The sequence below is a fragment of the Magallana gigas genome, chromosome 2 (assembly GCF_963853765.1).
Source record: "Magallana gigas chromosome 2, xbMagGiga1.1, whole genome shotgun sequence".
In the NCBI taxonomy this organism is placed as follows: Eukaryota; Metazoa; Mollusca; class Bivalvia; order Ostreida; family Ostreidae; genus Magallana; species Magallana gigas.
In genome coordinates, this window is record NC_088854.1 from 22,842,413 (window position 1) to 22,849,741 (window position 7,329).

A 7,329-nucleotide genomic window follows, 5' to 3' on the forward strand; every position below is an offset into this window, starting at 1 on the left:
AGTCGATTCACTATGAGACCAAAGAATCTGGGGGAATACGCCGAGGCAAAAAACCACATAGGTCCATTAAAAAAACAAACATTTTTTTCTAACAAATTTCACTTTTGTTACATTTATTAAACATATGTAATCATATACATTCAGTGCTGCCATAACCCACAAAAAGTAACTTCACATTTAATTGTTATTAAGACAACAAAGTAGTTATATGCTAATTTGGCAACAAAATGATATAGAAAGCGGATGTTCAAATTATATTTTTTCATAGAGTGGGTCATCGTACCATTTTTTCAAGAACGAATATTGATAACAATCTATCTTTTTCTTTTTTTTTTTTTTTTTTTTTTTTTCTTTTATTAAAATCATTCTTCATCACAAAACATACATATTTTGATACTCGTATCGTATAAATATATCTTCTGTGTAATAAGCATAGTTTTACATGCATGAAAAAACAACTATTGTTATACATATTAAATCTATTGTACAATAATTATAATAATTAGTATTCATCATAAACATACATCGTATTACTGTATCACATAACATATATCAAAAATATGGTATTTCATATACTGTTTTGAAATTATAGAAAGTTTCCAACATTTTTATAAAAATCGTTTTTATTTCTACCAATACTGGTGATAATTACATTCTGGAGAAAAAGAGTATTTTTAAGCTTGTGCCTTAGGTCTTGCTCACACATTCTTTCTTTCTGAATTCTACATTTCATTTTATATTTATATATTGTAAAACTAATGAAAGACAAAAAGTTATTCAAAAAAGAAGTTTTCTCGCTAATTTCATTGTAAAAACCTAGTACAACAATTTTCCATGTGACATCAAATTTTAAGTACATGCTTATTCTCTCCCAGAAATGTTTGACAATTTTGCAATCATACAAAAGGTGTTTTATATCCTCGTTAACATTGCACACTTCGCACAATGGAGAGACAGTTTTGTTCCATTTACTGACACATACATTATTGTTCAATATACCATGAAGGAGTTTGTAATTAAATTCTGAGATTCTTTTTTCATATATTTCTTTGATTTTTGCAATATACACATTTTCCCATAGACATAACGTGTCGTTAAAATCTTTTTTCCATCTAATTTCGTATATTGGTTTTTGAAACTTTTTATCAATAAACAATGAATAGTAAAAATTACTTTTAACATTGTTAACTGAATTAACGGTATTGTTTCGAAATAAAAAAGATACACAATGCTTGATTTTGACGTATTTTGAATAGCTGCAGTCAAATTTTTCTTTATAAGCTTTAAATGCTTTTCTAAGCATGATATATTCACATAAGATATTGTTTTTTCTAACCAGTTTTTGTGTAAAGTACATCATATCATAAAACTCTCCATTTTCATCAAAAATATCTTTAACATACAAAATTCCACTTTTTATCCAATTTTCAAAACATAGTGGTTTATTTTCATACTGGAAAAGGTTATTGTTCCATATAAATTGACTCAGGAATTCGTCTCTATTTAGCGTATTCACATTTTTTTGTTTTTTACATCTGTTAAAAGCTGAAAATACATTTCCGTAAAAAACAGGAAGTTTCAGCATTTTGAAAAATGATGATTCCAAAAGGTTGTATTCTGTTGTTTTTAAAATATCAGAGATAGTAAGTTTATATTGTCTCATAACTGCACTAAGTGCTCTATGTATAACACTGTTTTCATTTAATATTCTACTTATCCATGATGCTTTAGCAGCATGAAATTTGCTTTCAATATCAATAACACCTATTCCACCTTGTTCAATTTTGCCAATTAGAGTATTTCTTTTAATTCGGTCTCGCTTTTTCCAAATAAAGTTATATATAAGTTTAGAAGCAGCTTTAAAAAAGTCACTTTTAGGGTTTTCTAAAATATTGGCATTATATAATATTTTTGATATTGCTAGGGTATTGACTACAGTGCATTTACCAAATATGGTTAAATTTCGTCTTTTCCAGACACTTAGTATTTTTTCTAGTTTTTCTAGTTTACTTATCCAATTTTTTTATTGCATACAGTTTTATCATGTCCCAGGTAAATACCGAGCGATTTTATACAGGTCTTTGTTATTTTTATTCCATGTATATGAGAATCGTTGGAATACGTATCGATAAATGAACCAGTTAACAGACACTCTGTTTTTTCTAAGTTAAGTTTAGGTCCAGCAACCTTACTAAATTCGGTAATTGTTTCTATTGCTTTTCTCAAAGAGTTTGTATCTTTTAGCATGTTTGTACAGTCGTCCGCATGTTGAACGGTTTTAAAACTTAAATCATTGCAAGTATCATTTTTATTCAGAGTTAAACCCTTTATATCGTTATCATTTTTAATTTTAATTGCTAATATTTCAATTACAAATATAAATAAGAGAGCGGATACAGGACACCCCTGTCGAATTCCTCTATGCATTGTGCATGATTTCGATATCCAACCATTGTTTTTAATTTTAAAGACTGGGTCATTATACAATGTTTTTATCATTCCTATAAATTCATCTCCGAAGTTAAACTTTTCTAACGTTTTAAACATAAAATTATATTCTACTGAATCAAAGGCCTTTTCAAAATCAACAAAGAGTAATATTCCATCTAAGTCGTTGTGCGTGTAATATTCAAAAACATCAAGTATTAGTCTAGCATTTTCTCCAATATAATGTCCTTTTATATATGCACTTTGCTCACGTCCTATCAATCTACTTGCTATTTTTTGTAAACGATTAGCTAATACGTGTGCAAATATCTTATAATCTGTGTTTGTTAAGCTAAGGGGTCTGTAGTTTTTGGGATTAGTTTTTTCTCCTTGTTTGAAAATTAAAGTCATTATCGCGTTTCTTTGTGAAAAAGGCAATATTCCATTTTCTATACTCTTGATTAGAGATTCATAATAGATATGTTTTATATCATCCCAAAAGGCTTTATAGAATTCTGCCGGTAAACCGTCTTGTCCGGGAGATTTATTATTTTTCATATTTTCAACTGCAGTTTTACATTCATTTAATGTTGGTATTTCATCACACATTTCCTTTTCATTATCACTGATTTTTCCACAATTAATACTATCGAGATAATTTTGAATATCAACTATATCAATATCATTGCTTGTATACAGTTTATCATAAAAATTCATAAGAACATCTATTATTTCTGTTGTCGTCGTATATTCTATTCCATTTTCATCTTTTATTTTGTTAATCGTATTATTTGTTTGTTGTCTTTTTTCTAGATTTAGAAAGTAAGAGGTACTTTTTTCCCCTTTTTCTAACCAAACAGATCTAGAGCGAACATAAGCTCCACTGCATTTTTCCGCATAATAATCATCTATTTCTTTCTCTAATAAACGTTTATAGTTCATATTTATTTCAGAGTATTGCTGAGATTCTAGTTTTCCTATTTGCTTTTCAATGAAGTTTATACGATTTTTCTTACTTTTAGCCAAGTTCTTAGAAAAGTTTAAACAAAAGTTTTTTATTCGTATTTTAAGGTGTTCCCATTTACTTACAGGGTCTTGTATTTCTGTTGTATATTCTCGAATATATTGTTTTAGTTGTTTGCAAAAATTTTCATTGTTAAGCAATGAGGTATTTAGTTTCCAATATCCTACGCCGCTAGGATTTTCAGAGGTACATAATTTAAAAGTTATCCCCATGTGATCTGTTAATCTATTATTTTCTACTTTGGGAGCTTTTCTTATCATAATATTGTTAAGTATGGAACATAAACTATCTGAAAGGAAAACATAGTCTATTCTACTTTTTGGGACATTATCTCCATCACACCAAGTTAAACCTTGTTCGGATTTTTTTCCAAAATATATCCAACTATCTTTTAGACTAAGAGTTTTTAAAATTTTCTTTAGAATATTAACAGTCTTAACAATATTAACAATCTATCTTTTTCGATTTTCCAAAAAATGGTACGAAAACCCACTCTATGGTAAAAAGTAAGTTTTCTTCTTTTAATTTTTAAGATTGGTCTTGAAATGGCAAGTCCAGTTGTTTGCGTAATACTGATAACAATACAATCAGCTTTATTATACCCTCTAAACAAGCGAATCGGTGGTGTAGTGGTAAGCGAGGAGTTATTTGAACAAATGTCACTGTAAAAGCGGGTGTTCGATTCGTACGCGTTTTGATTTTTTTTTGTTTATCTTTTTGTTTACATTGTTAAAATGTAATTTTCTTTTTACACTTAATGATATACATTGTTAAAATGTATTTTTCTTTTCTTTTCTTAATAATTAAAAATTTGCTAATAATCAGGATTATTTGTTTTTATATCAAATAGTCTGTATTAATTTTGAGACACTCTGTATATTCGGAAAAAACTCTGTACGAGCTAACCATTGGCTTATCCGGAAGCCCCTGCAAAAACCCCACAGTTTTCATCGACTGGGGAATCCGCAGTGGTATGTGTTGACACTTTCTGCTCCAAAACCTGGGTGTCTCCCCCCACTTGCTTTCAAAGCTAGGGGATAGTATATAAATTAAATCATTCAATATGGTTTATAAAAGGCAAAGTTATTACAGTTAACTGTGCCATGTGGTTACAATGTAAAATTGTTTTTTTTGTATAGTGGGGCGTACACTGGGTATAGGTGGGGCCACATCCACCTCACTCCAGTGAGGGGATGCTACAGGCTGGTGCATGTTATAATTGGTTGATAAAGTAGCCCTTTTCGTGCAAAGTTCTAAACCAGGTAGCACTGCAGGAGACAGGGTGAGAAGGGCAGGTCTCACTACCCTCCTTAGAACGCTGGGGATCGTTCAGGTTCGGGCACTGATGTTTCATACTCGGGCCCTCAGTGTGTCCCTACATGGGTAGATAAACTGGCACACTGTTCGGCTCCCCAGTTACCCCACAAAAAATCATTATGCGGCCAACATCCACCAATTGTTTGTAATAGCGGAGTAATAAATATTTCTCATACTATTTATTGTCAAGTTCTATTTCATAATTCCTGAATGTTGCCAGGCTCTGTGTCTTTCAAGCAATATAATGTATAGTGCTGGGTAAGCTTGGTGAATTCAATAATTAATAACTTGAAATTATTTGATATGCGTTTTCTACTACTTTTATAAAATATGAAATGTATGTTATTCTCTTAAGATTGCACGATTTCATATTGTAAACAGATGGTTGTTGTGCATGCAAGAAACTATTAAATGGCAAGATAAAACGTTCCATCTCTGAATCCTTGAGAGTCTTGTTAACACAACAGGGACATACGCTGGACAAAAGCATGTAATTGTGCTCAAAATGCAGAATACAAGTCAAACGTACAGTGTGCGCCTAATGAAAATTCAACAATTAACTAGGTATGTATTTCACTTCCAATTGTATCGGCAGGAAAACCACATTACAAATGCGTGTTTTGTTGTGAAAGAAAAAAAGTTGTACCAGAAGACACATACATGTAGACAACTCGGACCAATGACCAACACAAAGTATGACCAGTGACGAATAACAAGTCCCCTTGTTATACGTTAGTGGTTTGACTACCGCTGTCTTCCGTGTGGTATAAATCATAGGCGTCGGAACCGCGGGGGGGGGGGGGGGGGGGCTAACTTATTTTTGCAAATTTATACATACCAAAGACCTTTTTTGCTTCTCAATATTTTGTACAAGTCTAGCCCCCCCCCCCCTCACTTTCAATATTTGATTCCGACGCCACTCATTTTTTTTTTGGAAAAATTTGTTTTAAATACCTACAAAACGTGTTACCTAAATTCCTTCTGTTTCCGAAGCGGAAAAAATCGACTACTACAAATGGTGGAATCGACTCCTCCATACTCTTTGCCGACTCCCCTGCGTTAGGGGTTGTATATGATGAGTGAGGTAAATTAGTAAATAAAATATTTTTAGAAAGTAATCAACATTTTTGTATTTAAACTTTTAAAATGGATCGTGATTGTCATTTCAAATTTGCCAGTTTAATGTATATGTAAATACAATAAAATTTAAGCACAGTTACGCCTTTTTTGTCATTTTCTTTTGGACAATACTGTCCACCGTTTAAATGCCCAGTTAACTCGTACGTTTATTACTTCTTATTAGAGGTATGAGAAGGCCGTGGGGATTTGCAACGGCTTATTCCCCCAGATTCTTTTCTAAAGCTTGTCTGGTAAACAATACAATCTGCAATATTGGAGTTTTAAACTTCAAATTGACTTTAATATTTACTTGTATACTAGTATAGCGGTTTGATGTTTATGACATTAATTGGCAACTAATTTCACTATGTGACAGTATTCTATTAGTTGATATGATTTAAAAGACCCCGTTGGGCAACATATTCTTCGTTTATGATGCATCATGTCAAATGCCAATGAACATGTCTCTAAATGTTTAATATATTGCGTAAATGATTTACCATACTAAAAAGAAAAAGAATTTTAAAATAACAGAACGTGTTGTCATTTAAAAAATATAGTAAATGTACTTACAGAATGCGAATGATATGAATTTGCATAATGTTTCAGTGCGAAAATTAAAGTTTAACTCAATTATGAGGTGCAGTATCAGAAATTTAAAATGGGCCATTTACACAAATCTTCTCTCCATGGGTCTGCACCAGCCTGCAATCTCAGATGATTTGATGTGCAGATGATGCACCGTCCGGCAGCGGCGCGCAGTGATATCGTCTGCTTCGTCGATGGCGGGAAAAACCTCAAATGATAACACCAATGATTATTTTCAAAGCTTAAACCGTGAAATGTTCCAAAAATAAGCATTGAAGAAATCCGTAAATTTTATGTCGGATAGATAAATTATTCGGATAATTGGTATTGACAACCCACATATTCCAGACGATGTGAAGGGGGAAGGGGAATCAAAAGGTACTATTTTTCAGTCAATATGTGACGAAGAAAAGGGCCACTGGATAATATGCGGGATGGAGATACTACACATCTGATTACAATTCAAACATAACACGCCGTTTTCGGAAACGGAAACAGGGAGGGGGTTTACCACAGACAGAATTTGTCTTTCTTGAATCACGATATGTAAAAAATAAGAAATTTCCGAGTTACTTCTCGTGCAAAGTCATATTGAAACACATAAAAACTTCAAAGTTTTCTCATTAACTCAAGTTTTTTGGTGGGGAGGACTTTGGTCCTTCAGTACAGTATCGAGAATGTAGAATAATTAAAGGTTCGTATAGATCTACAGGTACATGCGAAGTTCTACATCTGCGCAGACATTGTTGTCGCACAGGATCATGCTGGAATTCTGGTAAAAAAAAATCAGGTGAAATTTTACATTTAACAGACATAATTATATCCATGATCATGTGAAGTTCACGGGATTTTCC